The sequence below is a fragment of the Xiphophorus maculatus genome, chromosome 4 (assembly GCF_002775205.1).
Source record: "Xiphophorus maculatus strain JP 163 A chromosome 4, X_maculatus-5.0-male, whole genome shotgun sequence".
NCBI lineage: Eukaryota > Metazoa > Chordata > Actinopteri > Cyprinodontiformes > Poeciliidae > Xiphophorus > Xiphophorus maculatus.
Window position 1 is genome coordinate 16,996,308 of NC_036446.1, and position 22,590 is coordinate 17,018,897.

Below are 22,590 nucleotides of genomic sequence, written 5' to 3' on the forward strand. Positions count from 1 at the left end.
GTTCTAATTATGACAACAGTTTCTTTCATTTGATATAATCTGCAGAATTGAAGCACTTAATTAAATTTGTATCAGGGCAAGGCAAGTGCTAGAATGTGTTTCCACTGGAATTTTTTGTTGATTTAGCTATAAGGGCTTCACTCCGTGTAATGGGAAATGCACTATAAATGTGATACAACTGCATGATATCGCAGATTATGATTCTTTATCTCGACACGTGTGTATTAATGTTTTTTTTTTATTTGTCTACATATACTACCGACCACTGAGAGGAAATGAATAATATAAAATGATTTAGAATACATTTTCAACTATAACAGCATTCTAATGAGTGGATGTGATGAGGCAGGTATTTTAAATAAGACATAATGCAGAAAATAACATTGCCTCAAGGTCAATTGTGGTGCAGTAATGAGGGCTTGGCTTGGGAAACATTCTTCAAATATTTATTTCTGCATCATCCATTACTCACTCAGGAGGCAGCGCTGTGTTAAGAGACCCTCACTACGGTGAAAATGCATCACAGAGAGCAAAAGGAAGACAGGCATGGCGTAGAATGTGAATGTTCTCATGTCCATTCTTGTGGCCGAACGACCCTCCTCACTTGGTATAGAAAAACACTTACTGGTAATGTAAATAGCAAGGCAGCATAAATCAGGGGACACGTGCAGCCTGGGAGAGTATTGTGTAATAGTTATAGCGAAATGAAGTGGCATTGGGATCAATATCCTACTATATCTCACTCTGGCGTAATGGCACAGAGGGAAACTGGAGGCCAGGGGAGTCTGATCCCTCCACCCCACTATGGGCCTATAAATCTGCCCGACCCGCAGACTGCTTATTAAAGTACATACACAATCAGCAGCAGCCATCCAAAATAGCAAGCTTACTTACTGACCTGAAGTCAGGGGAATGGATGCCTTTACCTTGTTAAGGAGCGGGGTTACAGATTGATTGGCATTGTCTCATTATCCTGCACAGGGAGGTAAGGAAAAGTTGCATTATTTATAACATTGAAATAATTTACTACTGAACATTGAAAATATGTTTTTACTGTTACTAAGTTAAAACAACTTACTAACAGTTAAATATTTTTCTTAAATTAATACTTGTTTTATCTTTTAAGAGATGCATGTCTTAGTTCTTCTTAGCAGTACACTTCTAAGTTGAATAAAACTAACTTGTAAATCTTAAATTCCTTCCTCATTAAATCAGGAATTACACTTTTTTGAGTTCCCTTATCTTGTTAGCTAAACCTAGGACTGATTACAAGAATATGAATAGAACTGGCCTGAAAACATGATATTTTTAAAAGCAGGTAATGCCTGTAGCATCACCAAGACAGAGTTGCTTGAGTGGAGGCCTCATTACTCCTTTCTAAAAGTTTTGCATGTATGCTTGTACATTCGGCAAGCCACATATTTAATTAAATTTATTTATTAAATATGGTTGAAGGTGAGCAGTTCTTAACATTTGACTTGGCATGCAAGTCAAAGTCTCTTTCAATGAGTCAACTGTGATTCCTTCTTGCTGAGTTAACTAAAAATGACGTTTCAAATTTTAACGTTTAATCAGATTTTTGTGGTCAAGCACCAACAAGCGGTCCGGTTTGCTTTTGACATGCTGGGCTGATGTGTATGTGCTGCGTTTTTGTGATAAGATTACCTTGGTCATAACAGTTGAAACTAAATGTTTAAATATACAATGTAAATAGACACAACCACATTGTTTCTCACTGCCCAATGTCAATTCAAACTAAACTTTTACTGTTGTGGACAGTTATGATTATTAACATTTTCTCTATGTCAAATGCCAGATTAATTAAGGACACAATATTTGAGAAATATTTCTATTAATTTATCCACTTTCAGAATTTTTATCTTTATTGTTTAAGCTGTATGACTTTGATCAGATATTTTGGGTATACTTCTCTGTGGTAAATTATGCTTTTTACTCTTTTTTGGGGGGGGTGATTTGCATATTTTGTGTCAAAGCGTATTCATTTCTGGGACACAGAACCCTTCCCCTTCCTGGCTTGTATGAAGGCTTTACATTCCTATGACGTTTATACTTGCACATATTTGTTTATACAGACGAACTGCGCACCTTCAACCATCTGGAAATGGAAATCCAATGTTCTCTTCCTTGCCAGATTTCTTTTGATTTTCCCATAAATATGGAGAGTTTGAAGTGTTTCTCCATGTGACTTAAGCTGCCTTCCAGTTACCTCACAAATCAGAGCTCAGGGATGGATCTGATGTCAGAAATGAGGTAATAGCATTCTGGTTAAGAAGTTGGAATTTCAACACAGCGATGCTCAAAAACATTGTTTTCAAACATAATTTTAGGCTTTACTTTCTATAAGCAAATATCACTATTAATTTGTTAAGGTTAGAGTTGCAGGCGCTAGGTAAAATTGATTTTAGGAGCTTGTCTTGTAAAATACACATTTTCACCACATCTTACTGCTGTTGATACGAGGAGCGGCCATATTGAAATGCAAAGTTGTGGGTAGTCGGAGTTGCTCCCAGTTTCCCAGTGGGAAATCTGACTTGGAAGGGCATTCCAGTTGATTTTTCTTACGGGAAAGTCTGAATTTTCCAGTTCTGAATGCAGCTGGAATGTGAAATTTACCTGTCACAGGCTTACAAAGCCATGACATCACCATCATGTAGGCTTTTTCAAACTGTTTAAAAATACAGTAATCTGAGGTTATATTAACTTCTATCCTTGAATATTAGATGTGAAAATGGTCTGTTCTCTCATTATTAATGAGCAAATAGAATTAAGTTTGGCTAAGGCAGAAATATTTTAGTCTCATTTAATAGATGACAAAAAAGGGATATGTGGTTTTTATGCAATGTATGTATTTACCTGGCTCCAATTCAATATACAAATTTAATTAAACAATTTGTATGTTGTTTAATTTTTTAAAAATGCCATTAGTGTATGACTGCATGAGTATCATTTTTGCAATACCATTCAATGGAAAGGATGCCACTGCATGTTGCAATTTCACTATGTACAGGCTGTTAGTGTGCAGATCACTTTGTATTCTCGTGAGATGTTTGCGGGTGATCATTCGAGTGGGAGAAGTACATTTTAAACAAGTAAGGGACAGTGCATTGGACTGTCTAAAGTGCTGTAATAAAGTGGTCTAAATAATGAAAATGCCGTCGGTGTGTGAAAGACGAGTAGTTTTTGATTTACATTTAGATTTTCTCTGACAAAGATTGTATTTTTAACATAGCTTTTATGTATTTTTTTTGCATAATGTGTTTGTAGATTGTCCTTTTATCAACCTCAGGTTGTAATAACTTTATAAAAAAGAATATAGAACCTGAAGGCAAAAATAAGTGCAAAATACGAATATAATGGCTGCCTGTGATTTTCCAAATTATTCAGGTTTTATCCATTTATTTATAAGATCTTGTTGAAGCTTAGCACAGCCCTGAGGCAGAAGGATGTTGGCAAAAGGTTGCGAATTGTAATTGTAATAAAATAAAAGGAAAAACAAGAACAATGGTTTACTTCAGTATTATCTCAGATCTTTTTTTTCAGTAGGTTATTTTGTGAACTGCTGAAGACTGTGGACAGTAAAAAACATGTCTTGTATTTTACAGGACCATGAAGACATCTTTGCCCTGTTTTAGAGTGGGTAAGTGATTCTTTTACACATTTTTTTAATCACTGGAAATCTTTTTCTCTGAAACAAGATCCTTTGATTTGAATGAAGCAATAATGATTTGGAATGTGAAGTATGAGCGATGCTTCAGTATATTTTAACTAATCCATCTAAAATGTATGAACATATAATCTATGTATGTTTTTCTTCTAAATCCAAAAATATTATTTAAATATCAGTATAATGTAAATATCAATTCCACTGAACCAGTAAAATCTTCTCATTTGCTATGGAGTTTTTCTCTTCAAATTTTGACCGTTTAGCCAGTTCTAACTGTTTAAAGTACACCACTTAATAAAACCTTAGAAAATAATTAAAATTCATGACGGGTCAAAAGCCTTACTTTAAATAAAACCATAATAGATTCAATTTCTAAATTATTTGGGGTTTTAAAGAAAGATTTGGAAAAAAAAAAACAACAACAACATGGACCATAGGTCAATCTTCTGGTGTCTTACTGGCACCATAAGGTTGACCTTTGGCATGCTAACTTTGGCATGCTATTAAATAAATCATTAGACCAGCTGATTATTCATTCATTCAGTTTTGTCAAGTCTTTGCACCTTGTGGAAGGCGTCGGTAAGCACGACCTCCTTTAAGCAATTAATTCCACATCTAAAAATTAATATATGGTTTAATGCCTACAAAATAGAGAAAGGCTATATAAAGACATTGAAGCTCTTCCACAATGCAATTTCCACTCTCTGAAATGTCATTAAAATTAGAGGAGATGTGAAAGTCAAGAGAAAAAATCCAAGAAAACTTTCACACGTAGGTACATGTGGTAGACAGAAAAAGAGTGCAAAACCTGTAGGGACCTGCTGGAAAACATCTGATATGTAGTCTCTGTGCAACACCGATGCATAAATAGCTTCAACATAGAAGAGCAGAAGTAATAACTTCAAAAAATACCTGGGACTGGTTTACAAGATTCAGAACCTAACACATGAATAATTATATTCATTTTGTAAATAAATCTGCTTGACAAAGATTCATATACTGATTCAGAATGAGTCACAGTGGAGGCAGCATTTGTAAAACCTTGCAAATGGGGTGTACCTTGCTTTATTACAAAATGGAATATGCTAGAAACTCCTCCTCTTTGAAAACACCTTACTCCTTTAATATGCATCTAAAAGTGAAACAATAGAAAATGTACAATGTAAAACAACAGGCTCAAGACTTAAACAAATTTTGTGACTGCTAGGGGCCTCAGGAGAACATCAGTTAACAACAATTTCACAAATTATTTTTGTTACATACTGAAAAATAAAATAAAATCCATTATTATTTCAAAAGTTAACATAAATTACTTTTAGTATCTTACTTTCTGCTGCTTATATGTGCACACAGGGTCACATTTCAGGCACACTACTCCTATGTCAACAAGTAGCTGAGTTTTTATTTTTATTTTTTTGCCATAGTTACTGGTGAGCAATACAATAATTTTCTCATCATCTCTTACACTACCAAGTGTGGAATAACTACGAAGGGGTTTGTTTGGAAATGGGCGCCACAAAACTGCTCTGGACCTCATGGAGATATCATCTGGCTCTGTCCTGTAATGGTAACCACAGTCATTTTCAGTTTCAGTTCTCCAGCAACATAGTTCATTAATTACATCTAGAAAATCAAAATGGGTTTTATAGTACTGTTGAAATTTTGTTTTTATCTCTTGACAAGATGAATGGCAACACAGTATAAAATAATGTGATGCTTTACTAAAAAAAATATTTTGTGGCTCCCAAAGCAATTGTTTTAAAACTCAATGTAAAAAAATAAGAAATAGGAGTCACATGTCAGTAATGCAAAGTGTTCTGTGGTTAAAAGTTGTGCATAAGAAAACATTCACATGATTAGGTGAATAGATAATAAGCAGCACATAATTTTTTTTATGTGCCATACCTTTTTTACCCTGTGGTGGCAGTAGTTTACAGGACGTCCTGGCAATGTTGAAGATTCTCATTTTGACCATCCTAAATAAAAGTGTCCTAAATGTAATGAAAAAGATGCAGATGTCATAAGGTGAGTTAGGAGAAGTAAACAGAATTTCGATAATAGAAAAATTAGTTGATGCCAAAATAAAAACTTGAAAGAATGTAACATAGATGTTTCTGAATGTTGTTGTTATTGCAGACAACTGTTTACAAAATGTATGATCCTAAATATTATGTTTGTATCTGACAATATATGCTTAATATTTGTCTGATCTGCCAGTCAGTGGAAATAAAAACACAGTTAATGAGATTAACCTCTTCCAAACTGCTGAAAACATTGCAATATTACAAAATACAGGTTAATCAAAAGAAAAGAGATTTATTTTACTCTAAATTGTGGAAACAGAAACTTTTTGTCATTTGAAAAACTATTTTGTCTTTGTTTTGAGTATTATGTAGGAAAATTGTGTCTCGTTCTAATTTAGACAATGTCTACAGACATACACTTGTCTCAATCTGAATGAAATATTTATTTGAGTAATTTAAGAAGTGAAAATTGTAATAACATCCTTTCATTGTTGTGTCAGAAAATCTAAACATGAACCAAGTTAATTATTTATTTAATATTTATTTTATTGCACTGTTATATAGCGGACAGGATTTTAAAATCGTAAGATTTTGCAATAACAAATTTGAAGTTAAACTATTGGCAATAAATAAATAAAATAAAAATACATTAAATCCAAATTGATTTTAGAATTAGGAATTTTGAATTTAAATTTTAAAATAGATAAAATTATTATGTTAGTCAAACTGGGCATTCCCTTTGATGTTGACTGATGTTGAGTAGATATGTACTACTTCATTTTTTTATAAGACCACATTGAGATTGTCATTTAAAATAAAAGATAAATCAAGAAATGCTCTCTGAATCGTACACTAATAAAGATCTAAGTGATCTGTGAACTTGACCTATAACAAGTCTTTCCCCTCACACCCACCTTTCCACCCCTGCACCCCCCCCCCACACACACACACACGCGCCCACACATATCCCACGCACACCTTCAGCTCTCCACTGAGTGTGTGTTTGCCTGCGAGTCTGTCACCGTCCATGGCCTTGACCTTGCTGAAGGTCTTAGCAGTCACCAGACAGTGATAGTGATGACAGTGGTCTCCTTTATGGAGTAAATGTTTTAGTATGAAAACTGGCCTAGAAGAGAGAATTGACACAAACAAGCCTGCAGAACAGCTACTTTTTAAAATCCACTACAGGTGTTCCCACAATGCAAACCTGATTTTTGGAAATCTCATGTAAATATTCAGTCAGCCTGACCTTTTGGTCTGTCTGTGTGAGGATCTTTGACCAGTGTCTGACCTATAATCCTCTCCTAAATGATTTGACAATAGAGAGACCTATTGATCTTGTCAGACCCCGTTTGCAAAGGGTCAAGAGCCTGATGTGCAGTGCAGCTCTTCTCGGTGTGTTTAGGTAAAATTGTGTCACCAATACTGAATGAGGCACCTTTGTCTTTCCACAACCTGCAGTGTTTGTGCTGCTTAATAAGTGGATCAGGCTTCTGTTTCCATTCTTGGGGCAGAGAGGCTTCATACGTCAGATCCTACGTCACTTGCTTTGCTGCATTAGTAATGATTACAAAGAAGCTCTGTGCTAAAATTGAAAAAATAACACATTAGGAGTCATGTGGCAAGCTCAGGAAATGGCTTCTTTTTCTCTTTAACACAGCACAAATTGCTTAAAGTAAAACGTATGCCTACAAGCTCTGGTTACCTATCCTATTAAACATGCTGCTTTTAAAATTGTGAAAAAAAGAAAAGAATAACTGCATACTCTTTCTCAGAGCTCTCGCTGCAGCCCCTGGGTGGCTCCTCTGTGTTCACAAAGAGACGCTTTGGCAGCTCCTACATCTGGCCAGACAGAGAAAACATGGAGAGATTCTCCCGCTGACCACTAGTCTCCCCATCTTGCGTAATAAAACCATCCCTCGCTCTCTTTTCTCTCTCTCTCTCGTGCTCTCCTGGATTCTTTTGGAGTGACTGCTGTTGGAGCAACATCTGGAATGAGCAGCAGTTTTCTTTCCCTGTGTTTTTTTGGGGGGAGATTTAGGCCCCCGATAATCCGTCTCCCTCCTCATTAAAGGGGCTGAATAAACACAGGCCTCTTCCAGTTGTTCCTATGAATTTCCTTACCAGGCGTCAGGAGACCGAAGTGGGGGCTACTGGATCAAAGCTGCCGGCAGCCGTGGGTGAAAAGAGTGAGAGTGCGTTCCGGGGTTGGGCCCATTACCTTTCTCCCTGGGAACCCTGGAGACTCCTAGGTCACTGGCTGTCAGCTCTTTGGCCCAAACTCAGCAGAGAGAAGAAAGAGTAGAGGAGAGAGAGAAAAAAAGAAAACATTTTTTTTTTAACAAAAGTTGCCTAGAGGAGATGCACAGATGTTGTATTGTCTGTGTGCTTAAAAGAAGGATAGCACATTAAGAAATACAATGCTGAGATTTTTTTCAGCAAACTTGAATTTTCTGTAATGTGTGTAAATCTTTTTCAAGTGTGTTTTTAAATAAGTGCTCACTGATGATGTCTACCAGGTAGAATTTGTTTTTGTCCAAGGGGTTTAACATGAGCTCTCTGTGCATTTGTCCAACTTCAGCGTGTTTGACTGATGATTGAAGACAGGAATCTGTAGAGTTTAGAGATCAGGTCAAACTTTCGGGCCCATCAAGCCGCCCATGAGCAGCTTTTGTACATTTTGAGGTTGCTTTGTTCCACTGCAGGAGGTCATTGTTTTGTTGTTGCCCTGAACGTAATGGTTCACATGAATTCCACACCAAAAGGCTTTTAGTATTTTCTTCAGAGTCGAACTGGATATAGAGCTGGTCAGAGTTGTTGCCTATGTTCACATCTGCCACTAAAATGATGGATGCCTTTGTCTCCTATGGATGAAGGTCCAGGAAAAACAAAACAAAAAACCCCAGCATGGCATAGATGAAAGAAAGTACACTAGTTTCTCATTTTATCTCGTAAAAATGCTGAATTCCTATGGAACTTTTAATTTGTACTTTAATCCCAGAGCTATAACTGAAACTGTGGTTTTGTTTTTTCGACAGATGAAACTAAGGCTGAACTTTTCAAAAATAATGTCTACTGTAAAGTATGGTGAAAGATCTGTGATGCTGTGGGCCCATTTCTCCTCCATAGGCATTTTAAATCACGTTCTCGTGTATACCAGATTTTAAATAGAAAAATCTTGGCTTTCTCATTATAATAAACATAGCTTTTTCATGGATACCTCAGCAAAATTAGACAAAGAAGTCAAGTAGCTCTCAGAACCCAGACCTAAATCCTAGATAATAAGACATAACCTGCTAGAGATGCCAGAAATTGTACTCAAGCATGAGTAGCACTACTTCAGTGGATTTCTACTCAAGCAGAGACAAAAATAAGTCATCAAAAAATTCACAATATTACAGCAAATTTATAAAACCCCCCACAATATTACTGTATAAAAATAACAATATTACAAAATTACACATTCGACCAGAAGAAAATAAAATTCAAACCTCACTTTTCCACAACACAAAACCTTTGGAACCAATATGTAAAGCAAGCATATGCTAGTAAAACAGTGGAAGAAAAATAGTTCCACTTACAATTTATACTCTTTATTTTATCTCCAAAAAGGCACAACAGGCTCAACAGATGGAAAATAAAATTAGAACAGTGAACCTGCGGTTTTGATTAAAACATGTTTTGTTTTTTGTATTCAGTTAAGTAACTCAAGGTGGGTAGTTAGAATTTTTATGCAGTGAAGAGTAATGTAACTTCCTAATAAAATTACTCAAGTAGAAGTAAAAAGCTTGATACAGTAAAATTACTAGAAGTACTTTTTTCCCCCAAAATGCTACTGCATTGTAAATGTTACTGCATAAATTAAACTAGTTACCACCCACCTCTGATAAGCTGTGAGGTGAGTTGAAGAGAAGAACATCTAAGAGAAGACCAAGACTCTGGAGGATCTAGGGATATTGTGAAATAAATAATTAAATATCACTCTGTGTTCTCCAGCTGTGGGAAGTGTTATTGGAGAAGAATAACTGTTATTGACAGCAAGGGTGCCAGCAGTTCTGCCACCGGCAATTGTCTTAAAAACTGCAATTACTTTACATGAAATGTTGACTCAATGACTGTGCTTCTCCAATAAAATCAAAATTTATTTTAAGCCATTTTATACATCTTTTTCAGGAGTGAACTTTTTTGTGTTAGCCCTCTAACATGTTGAAAAAGCACGGTGCAAATGTATGTGTGCCTCTCTAATGCAGTGACCCCAGAGTAACATTAATTTTCTAATTCCCTCACACATCCTGGCAATCAAGTTATAGGTTCGCTTCAAAAGTTTGCAGTAGAGGCAATTAAAGAAAAACCAAAAAGCTTAGAAATAGGAGCAGGGTAATCAACATAGGAAAAGGGTGATGCCTTGGACTGCAATTGTTACTCACTAACTCAGAAAGATGATCAAATTGATCAAATTGCATCCCCTATGCTTCAAAGGGAAAAAAAATGCCAGTATTAAATGGTCAATGTAATTAACTTGCTTGGCCACTAGCTGCGTGATGGGAGCAGCTGCGGCTGGATATAGTGTTTGTGTTTGTATATGTGCACGCTGCGTGTATGTGTACAAATGGCCCTGTGGTCGTCATCAGGCCCCCATCAGCCCCTCCATTAGTTACTGAGCTGCGGGTCTGCGTTGCAGCCCACCTGCACTGAATACAGATTAGGGTAGGAGCATGGACTGCAAGCTCAATGAAGACAAACGCGCACGTGAGCTCTCACAGAAGACAACATTACCATATTATCTGCTTTGACACGCCGTGACATATTTTGAAACACAGGCTTGCAATTAAAGCCGAGACAGAACTGTTGCATCATGGGCTTAAATTAACCGCGAGACCATTCAGCTGCTTCTGTATGTTTCCTCTGGCTGACACAAAACATCTGTCACTGAACAAACACCAGAGCTTCTGGAGACCACTTTATCTGACGCCAGCACATCATAGCTTACACGTTCTGAAATAACGTCACACACAGCAGAGTACACACACCGGCAGCCATGCACAAAGGCAAACATGGCTGCACGGCGATCGTCTTCTTCTGGAGTCGCAGGCTCACACGCTCGTGACAAGAAATCTGCTGGCGGTCATTACGTCGGGCCAAGTAAACTCGGGGCCGCCACGCTGACAGATAGCGTTTTCACATGCTCTGCTCCTGCCAGAAGCAGGTGTTTATGATCCATAAGACACTGCCTTAAAATTTCGAAACAAATGGTTTTGGTATTAAACTATGTGCAAAAATTTATTTTAAACGATGACCTTAAGCTATTTTCTGATTTAGATCCATATGTCCAAAGGAAAAAAAAAAGAATTAGCTGTCCAGATTGAGATCAAGGTTAGAGAGCAATGTTTTGCCCTGGAGTTCAAGCAGAACCTGTAGGGCATGGGGACTGGGGGAAGGAGAGAGAGGCTGTGTGATGGCTTCAGTGTGTCTCTGTGGCAGTGCAATGGGACTCTTGGGAGACCCAGGTCAGGAGCCCCCGCCTCCAATCCCCTCCCACCCCCACATTACTGTGCCATTTAAAGCCACCCAGCATCTATTTCCTCCAATAAAAACTAATAACCTTTTCTGTCGGAAATCACGGCAGCTCTTGAGTGCTGGAGCAGAGGCCTGGCTGGATGGCCTGTAATTGCGGCCCTGTAGTTTCCCTTTAGTTTATTTTTTGCACTGTTTTGGATTTGATTTTTTTTTTTTTACCCTGTCCTCTTGGTGCTCTGAGCTTTGTGGCTGATTGCCTGCACAGCTCACCCCACACTCAGTAATCAGACAGCAGCTAGAGAGGGGGCAAAACAGCAACTCAAGGACCTTTTATAATTGGGAGGGATTTGGGGGGCAGTACGACTTTACATTTGGTGACAGAATTGGTTGTGATGGTGACCGCACATGCCGAATAACAGGCATGCCGAAGCCCCCTCTGCAGTCCAGTCATTGTGAGGTGGCTATGAATAGTTTGTAGATGCCGTATTCTTGTTCTGGAACTGTCCATTTGCCACTGAGACTGGCATATTTGGTAATAGGCCAAAACCATCCATCTCCACATTTTGCACACATTTTCACCGATGCTTGAATGATACTCCACCATTCATTTATGGTAATGTTTTACAGAAAGGTTGTTATTTCAAATATTCAAAGTGTCAAATGTTGGTTACGTACTTTTCATTTTTTGGCAGTGTATTCAGCTTGTTTTGCATTTGTGTAAGTAACCTGAGATGGAAATAGGTTTTTAGGCATCTCTCAGTACATGTACCTGACTTTGTGATCACCGGCAGATGAAGTAACATTGCTTTTACCGTTGCAATATTTTTCTGCAGAAAACATAGAATATGACTCTCACACTCTCATTGTACACACCTACATAATTTTACAGACAAGTCCCATTTTTCACCTGGAAACAGAACCTCCCAACATCAGCTTGATCAAATCTAAACAGGACAGTGGAGGAACCCGCAAACTAGTAAAAATATAAGAACCATTTATAAAACATAAATAATCATCTGACATACACTAAAAAAGGGGTTTTTAAATCCAAAAAGGACTGGTAGCATATTCAACATTTATTGATTATAAATATGATCATTTTTCCTGGAGATATTTGTTATATCTTTTCTCGCTATTATCACATGTTTCAACTTAAAATAATTTTATATCCAAATCTCCCTCTGTGTGGTGGTTGTAGTCACAATGAACAGTTTGCTGAAAAATATTGAGGAGTTTACTTCACTATACCAAAATCAAATACCATTCATATAAGAGTGTTCTGCACCAGAGTGAAGTTCAGTGGGTTTGTAATGATTTGGTGGACAAAGGAAAATTAAATCTTTGAGCAGAACTAATGTTTGGGTTGTAACAACTGCTTTGGTTTTAATTATTTCACCAGGTTTTTCAGTAAGTTGCTTCTGTATCATATTTTGATAGAATTGCAATCATCTGTACTTTCAAAGTTTTTGCTTTTGTATTCATATATGCTCATAAGACTACCTAGAGATGTTTGGACAAAGAAGCCAGACAATAAAATAATATTTAGCATCTGTAAAAGAACAAATGTTAATGGTTTCCACAATGTTTGGCACCATTTTGGCATATCCTTTCTGTGTAAGAAGGCTAATTTTCTCTTTTGATCTTGTAGAGCAAGGTAGTTCTGAGAATTTAAGAAGCGCTGCAAACTTAAATTTAAAACACAGATTTCAATGGCTGCTTTGTCATCTGTGGACTACAAACTGGTCAGACGAGCTCGATTTGTTGCTGGATATTTTTTCACTTAAAGCACTAAACTTGACAAGAAACTTGGAGGAATTCAATTTGTGAGTTAAACATTGTAATGACAGATCAATAGTAATTATGGAGCCTTCATGCCTGACAAAAGACAGCACTGTGTATAAACTACTGCTTGTGACCTGTGTGAGCACAGTTATGAATGTGAGCATAGGCTCTTGTCAGTGTGGGTTAATTAGAATTGTGTAATGTAGGGGTGTATTTTTCAGACACATGAAACCCAACACTGCAGTGTCAATTTATGCAGCTTTCTTTATTTATTCATAAAGCTGGCTCTTTTAGCTAACTAAGTCTTTCTTGCAAAGAAAAAACTGATTGTATTGAAGAGAAACTTCACAAAGTATTTAGGTGAGAAAAATATGTGTTGATGTTTTTGAAGAAAAATCCTAAATCTTCACAGGAGGGACTATAATATGGCATTTTCAAGAGTTTTTCTACCACCATGGTGTGTGCAGGTGGTATAATTCATGCTAAAATACAAAAAAGCAAACTCACTTTACATGTCCTATTTTTTCACATTCAAAGCTGGTTTAAGTTTGCTTTGTTATAATAAAACATTTTCATTTCTTAATTTCATCATTCAGTGGACTTAATCAGTTCAACAAGTTTATTGCTTACCACATTAAAGTCTTTCCAACTACAAAAGAAATTGAAAATGGGCTTATTTAATAGTAGACTTATGATCCTAAGATGTGGTGTTATTACTTCAAATTTGCTGCAATTACAAATTCAGGATGAATTTCTTAATCTAAAGAAAACCATAGCTATCACTTACCTTTTGTAGCCTTTCTTACTTGTCTCAGTAACACATAAATAAAATGTGTTTAAAAAAAGAGGAACCCTGGAGTGTTTTCTAAATGGCAAAAATGAAAAAAGAAAAACACTGAAATCTGAAATTTGGTGGTTTACTTCCACCTTTAACAGAACAGACACACTCGTATAAGGAAAACTATATCTCTTTTTCACAAATTAGTTGCTCAGCATTCTATGGCTATTGTTGCCTGACTGAACTCTTCACAATACAGCACACATTTTTACTGAAAGTGAAAGTACATCAGTGATGGCCAAGTCCATGAGCACATGCTACAAGCTTGCTTTAGCAGCCTTGATTAAAACAATAGAAACTGTGGCCAATTTTCCTTAAAATAATAATTAAAAAAATATAACTCTTTTGATCAGAGAACCCTGTCCAATATTTCTGTCTTTTTCACATGAGTTTGAGCACAAAAAATGTGCAGTTTTCTTTGTGCAATTTATAATTGCTTTTTTCCTTAATGATTTATTGTTTACTTATATTCGTGGATGCACTGGTTAAATGTATATTACTTGAAAAAAGTTTTCTAAAACAGGCTCATCACCACTTAGTTTTGGGCTTTGGACCATACAACAGTTGGGGCTCTTCATCCTTGGACTTTCCCTGAACTCCCTTTATCTTTTCAAAAGTTTATGTAGAACTGAATGGACTCTTGAGTCTTGAGAGTGTTTTTAACCTCCTATATTTTTGCTAAATGCAGTGCTGGCCACTTTTATTGGGACTCCTGGTGAATATGTGTCAAATCCCCTTTAAATAAATGAAACTAACTTTTAAATTGAGCAAATTTATTTAGTGGTGTTAAAAAAATATCACACAAAAGAAGAAGTTTTTGTCATTTTTCCACACTATTTTTTCCATGCACTATTACCTTCAGCTCAACCCACAGATTTTCTTGGATTTAGTTCCTGTGACTAAGTTGATCATTAAAGAAGGTTCATTACAGAGTTTAGATACTTGGTACTAAATAATTTTTTGCTTTCTGATGTAGACCATCAGATTCTTCTTTAAAGTGTCTCACTTTTTCACAGAGTTATTGATGCTGCACACTCCAACAATTATCCCAGGGTCTTTCAAAGAGAAACTGGCTCATAACTTTATAGATTCTTTGCCATATTTTACAGTAATCATGAGATACTTTTCCATATATTCATCCTTTATTTCATGCCAGATCCAACTGGCCATCCTGTCGGTTGCAGCAAAGTAAAGGTGGATCCTTTTCATGCTAGGTAATGGCTAAAAAATGGCCTCTGTGTCACATCATATACAGTATATACCCCATATAAACATGGGATTTTTCCCCATTGAATAAATGTCCTCAGAGGTTATAGAGGAATATAGTGAGGTTAGGGAAGTGCAAGGAAAACTATATTTTATGGGATTTTACAGAATGTTGTCAATGACAGTCTTACCCGAATTTCAAGTCTCTGATTGCTTACCATAAAAGATGTTCAATTTTATTTCAAACTGTTTTCTTTCAGCTTTTCTGAGGTGATAACACTGAATTCACATTCTCAATTTTTTTTTTTTAACACTGGACACATTTATCTTGTGCACTGCTGTCTGTTCAACTGAAAAAAATTTACACCACCAACATTTTTCTTGGGAGGTAGAATTGCCAGGAAAGCAATTAGACAATTACAGTTTGTTTACCTTTAAACAGGTACTAAAGCTGTGTACAGAAATGAAGTTGACGGCTACATTAGAGAGAAAACACTCTATCACAAACTTTGAACACCATATCTAAGATGCTCTGAATATGACATGTGATGCAACTAAGTAAAAGGGTTGCTTTGCCTAATAAATCGACCTTTTCCGCTTGCTTTTCTGTGCTTTGTTCTCTCTATGTATTTCTGTTTTTGTGTTACGCACCATCACTGCATGTTTGTGTGCACACTTCCTTAATTGCATTAAGAGGATGACGCACTTTCTTACTCTGTTTAAGCTCACTTTAATTGCCTCTGAATGGTGCTCTGGGGAAGCAGGGACTGACGGTACAATGTGGACATGCAATTAGCTAGCTTTCATAAGGCGCTCCGGGGAAAAAGAGAGGGTTTCAGTTCATGGAGGAATTTCACACACAAGGCAGCGAATGCTATTTTGTGTCATTGATGTGGTGGCATCTTGATGGAATGGCATTTTATTCTTTAAAAAAATGAGACTTATAGAAGAACCAAATAGAGAAAAATCAATTTACCAAGAAAAAGGAGAAAAAATGGGCAGAAAAGCACCAGTTTATATAAAAGGTTAGGTGCATTTAGAAAAGAGGTGAGAAAAAGATGGATATGTAGGCAGGTGTGATAGGAATGAAATACATTACAAAAGAAGCATGGCAAATTTTGCCATAGTGAAAAAGTTGTTCTATAGTCCTATCCATATTTTTAATAATAATGTTACCTGTTTAGCAGTTTTCTATGGCTGATCATTACATGAACTGAGAAAAATACTTTGTAAACAGAATCAATGATAACTACTATAGCTTATCACTTAGCTAAGCTATGGTAGCACTTAGCTAAGCTATGGTAGCTTAGCTAAATGCTAAGCTGAGATAACAATTTAGCATGCTTTAAGGAATATGTAGACATATATTATGTAGTTAGTGAATTGAGAGAAAAGGAAAAATAGCCCTAAAATGGAACAAGTTAATGTTATAAGACGGTCAGTGCTCAAATTGCTAATTAGAAGGAAATTTGAATGACTTAAATCTCTGATAAACTCAGCTTTGGCTTCCTGTAAGGCCTTTAAGCTCCAGCTTGGAACAGTTTTAAGCATCAGCAATGAAAAAAACCTATATTTATGTCATTTTATCCTAAACTAATTTATCTCTGCCCAGACACACGTCTTACTTTAGTCATTCTTATGGACAGTGGAAGTGCCAATGAACACTGTGACCAGTTGCAAGCCTTTGCAGCACAGTGGTGGAGACCAGTTGATTTTATGTTGTGTCTGGTGTCTGGGAAAGTCCTTGGCTTGGAGCAAGACAGTGGTGGCAAGACCAGTTGGAGGAATAAACAGCTGCAGCGGCAGGGCATTGTGTGTGGAGTTGCCTTCTCTCTCAGGATGGTGGAAGTAGCACTGGTGTGTTGGCAGAATCAGAGGCAGTGTTTCTTTTGGGGTCTTTATGATTATTTAGATTCCGTCTGCATGTTTTCAGATAAGCCTGGGTCAGCATTTATTCTTTGGCCAGCATGCAGCAGCCCAAATGCTAAACTGAATATTGACTTTGGATCCAGGGTTACTTTAAAGATGCAGAACCTTTGTTCTCCCCCAGAAAAGATGGCGTCTCACATGACTGTGTCTCGTCACTGCAGTCCCCTACAGTAAAGTGACAGACTTCCTTCAAGGGTAGGTTTTGGTAAAACATGATGTCACAGTGAAACCCCTCCTCTTCTTTTTTAAACTGAAAGTGTGTTATTACAGTGCATTCTGGGATTCAGAGTTTTTATACCAGTCTCTTTGTTCCCTGTACATAATTCAGTTCTTCATGGCTGGGTCCCAACAGCACATCCTTTCTACTCAACAAACATGATATCCAAACAGAAAACATTTGTGAATAACTTCATACACCTTAAAAATACTGTACATAAATGCAAAAATACTTGTAACCCTATGTCTTTTAACTCTTAATGAGCATGTAAAAATTTAAAACTTTCAAAGATTTAGTTTGTTCTGCCATTTTTGTTACACTCATGTACATGTTTCATGTAATCAAACAAATATTCTCAGAGAAAGATAATATGCGTAAATAAAGCAGAAGGTTTTTGAAACAATGTTTTTGGTTATCGAAGGAAGTGAGAAAAAGTGAACCATTCCTGTTTTCAAATAATTAACTGTGATTAATCAAACCTTGAAGTGATTCTCATCAGATCTCTAAAATGAAGAGATTAAATTTATCTAACCTCTCTGACAACACAAAAGAAGCTACAGGATCTAAAAAAGAAATACCCTAATCAAAAGGAATTCAGGAACAGGTGCAAAACAAAATCACTGACATCTGTCACTCTGGAATTAGGTGTATATGTAGACTGTACACCAGATTCGAGATGGTCATTTCTTAATAAAACAAAGATGAGGTTACTATGCAAAAGTTTGTGAAAAACTTAATGAATTCAAAAGTACATGATTCTCAATTATTTACAAAGGGTTTAATTACTAAAGTATTTTATTCTATAACTGTAAACATAAATACATTGACTTCATCTAACATTGAGCCAGCTAGCAATTATATAGGAAATACCCCTGTAATCATCAGTTTATGATGCTTTACCTAGATTTTGACGAGTTTTACCATGCATTTTCCATGTGGGTAATTTTTACACAGCATTAAAAGTACAATATGTGGTTATGCGCCGAGTTAAAGATATTGTTGTAATGCAGATCAGAGACTTTTCATATCAGATAATGTAATAGGTACGTAAAGCAGAACCCCTTGTCTCCTTTCTTTTGCTCTTGTAGTCATTCTTTATGCCCTTCTCCACACTCCCACCCCCACCTTTTTTTTATTTTTCTATAACACCCCACCACCTCTACTCTACCCTGATACCCCTTCCTCCTGTCTTGGACAATCCTTTCCTGTGTATTGCTGTCTTTCCTGTTCTTCCTCTCTCTCTGTCTGTCTGTCTGTCTGTCTGTCTGTCTGTCTCATCCCGGCTCCATTCTCCCTGTCCCTCCCTCCACTCTTCTTCATTTAATAGTGGACCTCAGAGCGGTTGCCATGTCGACCAGCCGGCATATTACTATGGCAACCACTCGGAGCGAGACAAGGCTGCTGATTAGGGAGAGATGTCTAGTGTTGCCTGGCCAGTGGAGGGTGGGGGAGAAAAGGAGGGAAACTGTTGGGGGGTGTCAGAGAAGGTGGCGGTGGGGGTTTATTATAGACCTGATCATTGTGTGCGTGTGCACATGTGTGTTTATTGGAGAGTGTGTGTTGAACGTGTGTATGTCTCAAAATAGAAATTTACAGAGGTTGGTTGGATTTCAAGTAACTAGCTAAAGGACATTTTACCTTAGACTTTATATCATGGCTACCTGCATTTATTTACTTTTCAAAGGCCTTTTTGCTTTCTGTAAATACATTTGATTTAATTTAATGTATTACTGCTTGAAATCTAATATGGTTTTAATTCATATTTTAGTAATAATTAAAAAATCATTAAAAATTACATAATCATTGCACAAGAATGATCTTATTTCCAGCATTGAAATGGAGCTCCTCTGGTTTATTTTGTGATCTCAAGGCATTCTGAACCAAACTAAACGCTGCAGGTTGTATTTGGGCAGGTTCATATCCAGTGTTATGACATGTGAGCGAGGGAGCAGGGAGAGCTTTTTAAGAGCTAAACCCGCCTCCAAGAACACTAATGAACACTGTGAGGATGCCTGAGACCTCCCAGATCCATCAGAGAAACTAATTACAAGATCCAATTAAAGAGAGAGAGAAAGAGAAGAAGGGGATAGAGAGAAAAAGGGGGGCTGGGAGGGCTAGAAGATGACGGGGTCCCTCTTTACCATTGACCAAGCCAAGCCGTCAGCTCATTCAAGGCATTAATTATAGCTTATTTATTATTCATCCTTGAGCTAAATAAGAGCATGACATTTCAATAACAATAATAAGGGCAGAAAAAAGGCAGCGCAAACTACAGACTTACTAATTGCAGTACTCAGAGATTAAACGACTGGAAAAATGTTGTTATTTACTTATTCATAACACTGAGAACAGTCATAAGAGCAGAGCGAAGCACTTTGCTGGAAATGAGTCTAAGGGGGTTCTCTCATGATCTCCCCAGTGGACATAATCCTCAATGAAACCAGGATGACATGCTTTCCTTAACAAGTGTTGCGATCAGTATCACAGGGCAAACTGTTCTCTGTGGTGACTGAGCCTCATTAGTCCAAGGGGAGGAATTTGGTAAAGTGAAGCAAAAATGTTTACATCAGACACAATAAGGGAAATAATTAAATTAATAAGTTGAAAGACAATCTTACATCTTAGCTATTTAATTGCAATATTATATCCTACCTGTTCATACTGTGAATATTTCTACAAATATTGACTTATTTAACTCATGTCCCTGTGTCTTCACTCCTGCTCGTCCTTAAGCTGAACTTGCAGGCCACCTATTTGTGCTGCCAACTCTTGGCCTCATTGACTGCGGCAGAGGTGAAGAATATCACATAATCATGAAGTGGATAAGGCATTAAGCTCATCACAAATTATGAATGAGTTTTACTACGTGGCAGCCCAGCGGACTACAGCTCGGTTGAAGTGACTGTCGCAGGGGTCTGCAGCTCCTTTCTCATTTTCTTGTTTAAAGCAGCCCCCCCATCTCTCGTTCCTGAAGCTAAAATTTAATAAGCCTGCCTGGGTTAACATCTGGAATCTGTGCATTACATCTCTCATTACGTTTTCTTCTTTTTCCTCTATGCATTAGGATTTACTTTAAGATCAAATAAGAGAAGTTTCTGGTTTACTCTAAGAAGCTAAAGGTCAATGTTATCCAAATCCAGTGAACCGTTGATGCATTTCACATTGAAATATATCAAGAAACTGATACTGAAAATGCAAGGTTGGCCGTAGTCTAGCTGGTATAAATCACTTAACAATCACATTTAAAGGGGAGATGGATTATTCTTACCCATTAACCTTTAATTATAAAGATATTTCATATTCTCTTAGGTAATTTACTTTCCTGGAATTGATATCTATGTTTGATCATAACATTTTCATGTTAAACCACAGGATTCAACCATTATAAGTCTGCCTGGGAAGTTATTTTGTGAAACATGCAACTGTAGCCACACATTTTTGCTGTAATTTATTTATTTATTTTTTTGGTTTCCATTTGATTTTTTTTCTTTTCTCATCTGAAAAGCTTTCATGGTGCTTAAGACCACTAGAGTATTCACTCTAGTGAGCTTAAGCACCACCAGTCTCCAGTTTACTATTCAGTTCCTTGTTTCATTTTCTCTATTATAATCTTGTCCTTGAATCTTATAGGAGCCTTATTAATGTTGTTAGTTGAATGAAGCAGCCACAGAGGTGGTATAAATGAATAGTCAGTATTAAAAGATAGGTCAAAGACATGTTAAGAGATGAATTTTGGTTTCCTTTTATCTTAAATGTTCAATCTCATGAAACCGAAAATTGTGTTAAAACTGTTAGTTTCATCAGCATTTTTTTTTTTTTTTAAATATTCATACCACTTAAACATTTTTAAAAAGTAGAGCTTGATTTTGACGTGGAAGAAAATGGATACAAATTTCCTGTAACTTTTACAAATTGATTTATGTAAAGTGGGGGATGCTTTTTTTTCTGATTTCCCTTAAATAATATCCAGTGCAGCTAAATGGTTTCAGAAATCACCTAACTTGTCTACCTGCCTGTTATTTAATGTTTTAATGAGCACAGATGTTCGGTGAAGGCCTCAAAAGTTTAGTCATAATTAATCCACAGTATGTGATCATTGTACCTGCTTTTTCTTATATATGTTGTATGCTTAGTTAATATGAATTTGCTTATGTGTCTTTTTGTAATTATTTAATTTATTATGTTTTCTGCTTTATGATCTGCTGTGCAATCTTTTGATACTTCCAGGCTAGGTCGTTTTTGAAAATTGTGATTTGTTCTCAGTCACTTACCAGGCAAAATAAAGTTTAAAATAAAAAGATAAAATAACATAATTACAGATGCAGCCAAGGAGCTCATGTTGGAGCTGCAAAGATCTACACCTGAGTTTATCAGGGAGAGGGATGTGGATTAAATCCTGTTAGAGGCTGTGAAACACTTTGGATCTGAGTAAAGGTTTGCCCAGGTTCAGCAAGACATTGACTGTAAACGCAAAGTAAGTTGTACAATAAATTACTTAGATTAAAGAATATTATTTTGCTTGAGTAGCCCGGTCAAAGTTCAGACCTAAAGAAACGGGGGAATTTGTAGCAACACTTGGATTAGATTTTTACACATGCTCTTCCTATAACCTAAATGAACATCAGTTATTTTAAAGTTTATCTCTGACACAAACCGGCAGACATATCCCAAAACACTTTTCTATAAATGCAGTAAAAGGTGATTCTACAAAGTGTTGACTCATGAGTTATGAATACAAATTCACATCATATTTTTCAGATTTTATTTACAAAAATGTAGACAACTATGTAGAATTTCTCCTCAACTTTCTAGTTGTATTTCCTTCCTCTTGTGATGTGCCGAAATGCAAAAAAAAAAAAAATCTGTCGTGTGAATCCTTCTGCAAGGGACAGTATTTCATATAAATGCGGCTAAGCACACGACTGAATTTCACACTGACAGATATAAACTTGCAGAGTTGTAAAGAAAAAGGAATCAGTTGCCCAGGTGACCTGAGGAAGACAAACATTTTTATTTTACTATTTCTGATTTTCCTCTCATGTCATTTAGTTTAAATCTTAGTTGTTTTTTTTTCTTGGGGAAGGATATTTTTACCACTTATCAGCTGATACAGCCAATTTTATTGACTCTTTGGTGACTTTTCCATACAGTTGCCTCACATTTTTTGAGTGGTTGTAGGACTTTAGTTGAAATGAGGGTTTCTCTTTTTCTGTGATACACAAAACAAGTAACTGTGCTATTTCTTGAATTTTAAATTGCATTTATCCAGTCAGATAAACAGAACAATGATAAAACAACATGCTAGCTTTACTCTGTACACTGTAAATTATTTCCTCTTCATTCACTGTGCTTTTAACTCTGTCACAGAAACGATGCGGGAAAGCATCCAAAC

The 22,590-nt window shown here is 36.5% G+C and overlaps 1 protein-coding gene across 1 annotated transcript in view; it reads left to right on the forward strand.

The window, feature by feature from the left end:
* Positions 1-22,590, forward strand: part of zfhx3 (zinc finger homeobox 3) — a 222,154-nt gene that overhangs the window by 13,773 nt on the left and 185,791 nt on the right. The window contains exon 2 of the mRNA XM_023332816.1: positions 3,624-3,658. The gene's annotated coding sequence lies outside the window, so the exon portion shown is untranslated. The remainder of the gene's footprint in view (positions 1-3,623; positions 3,659-22,590) is intronic.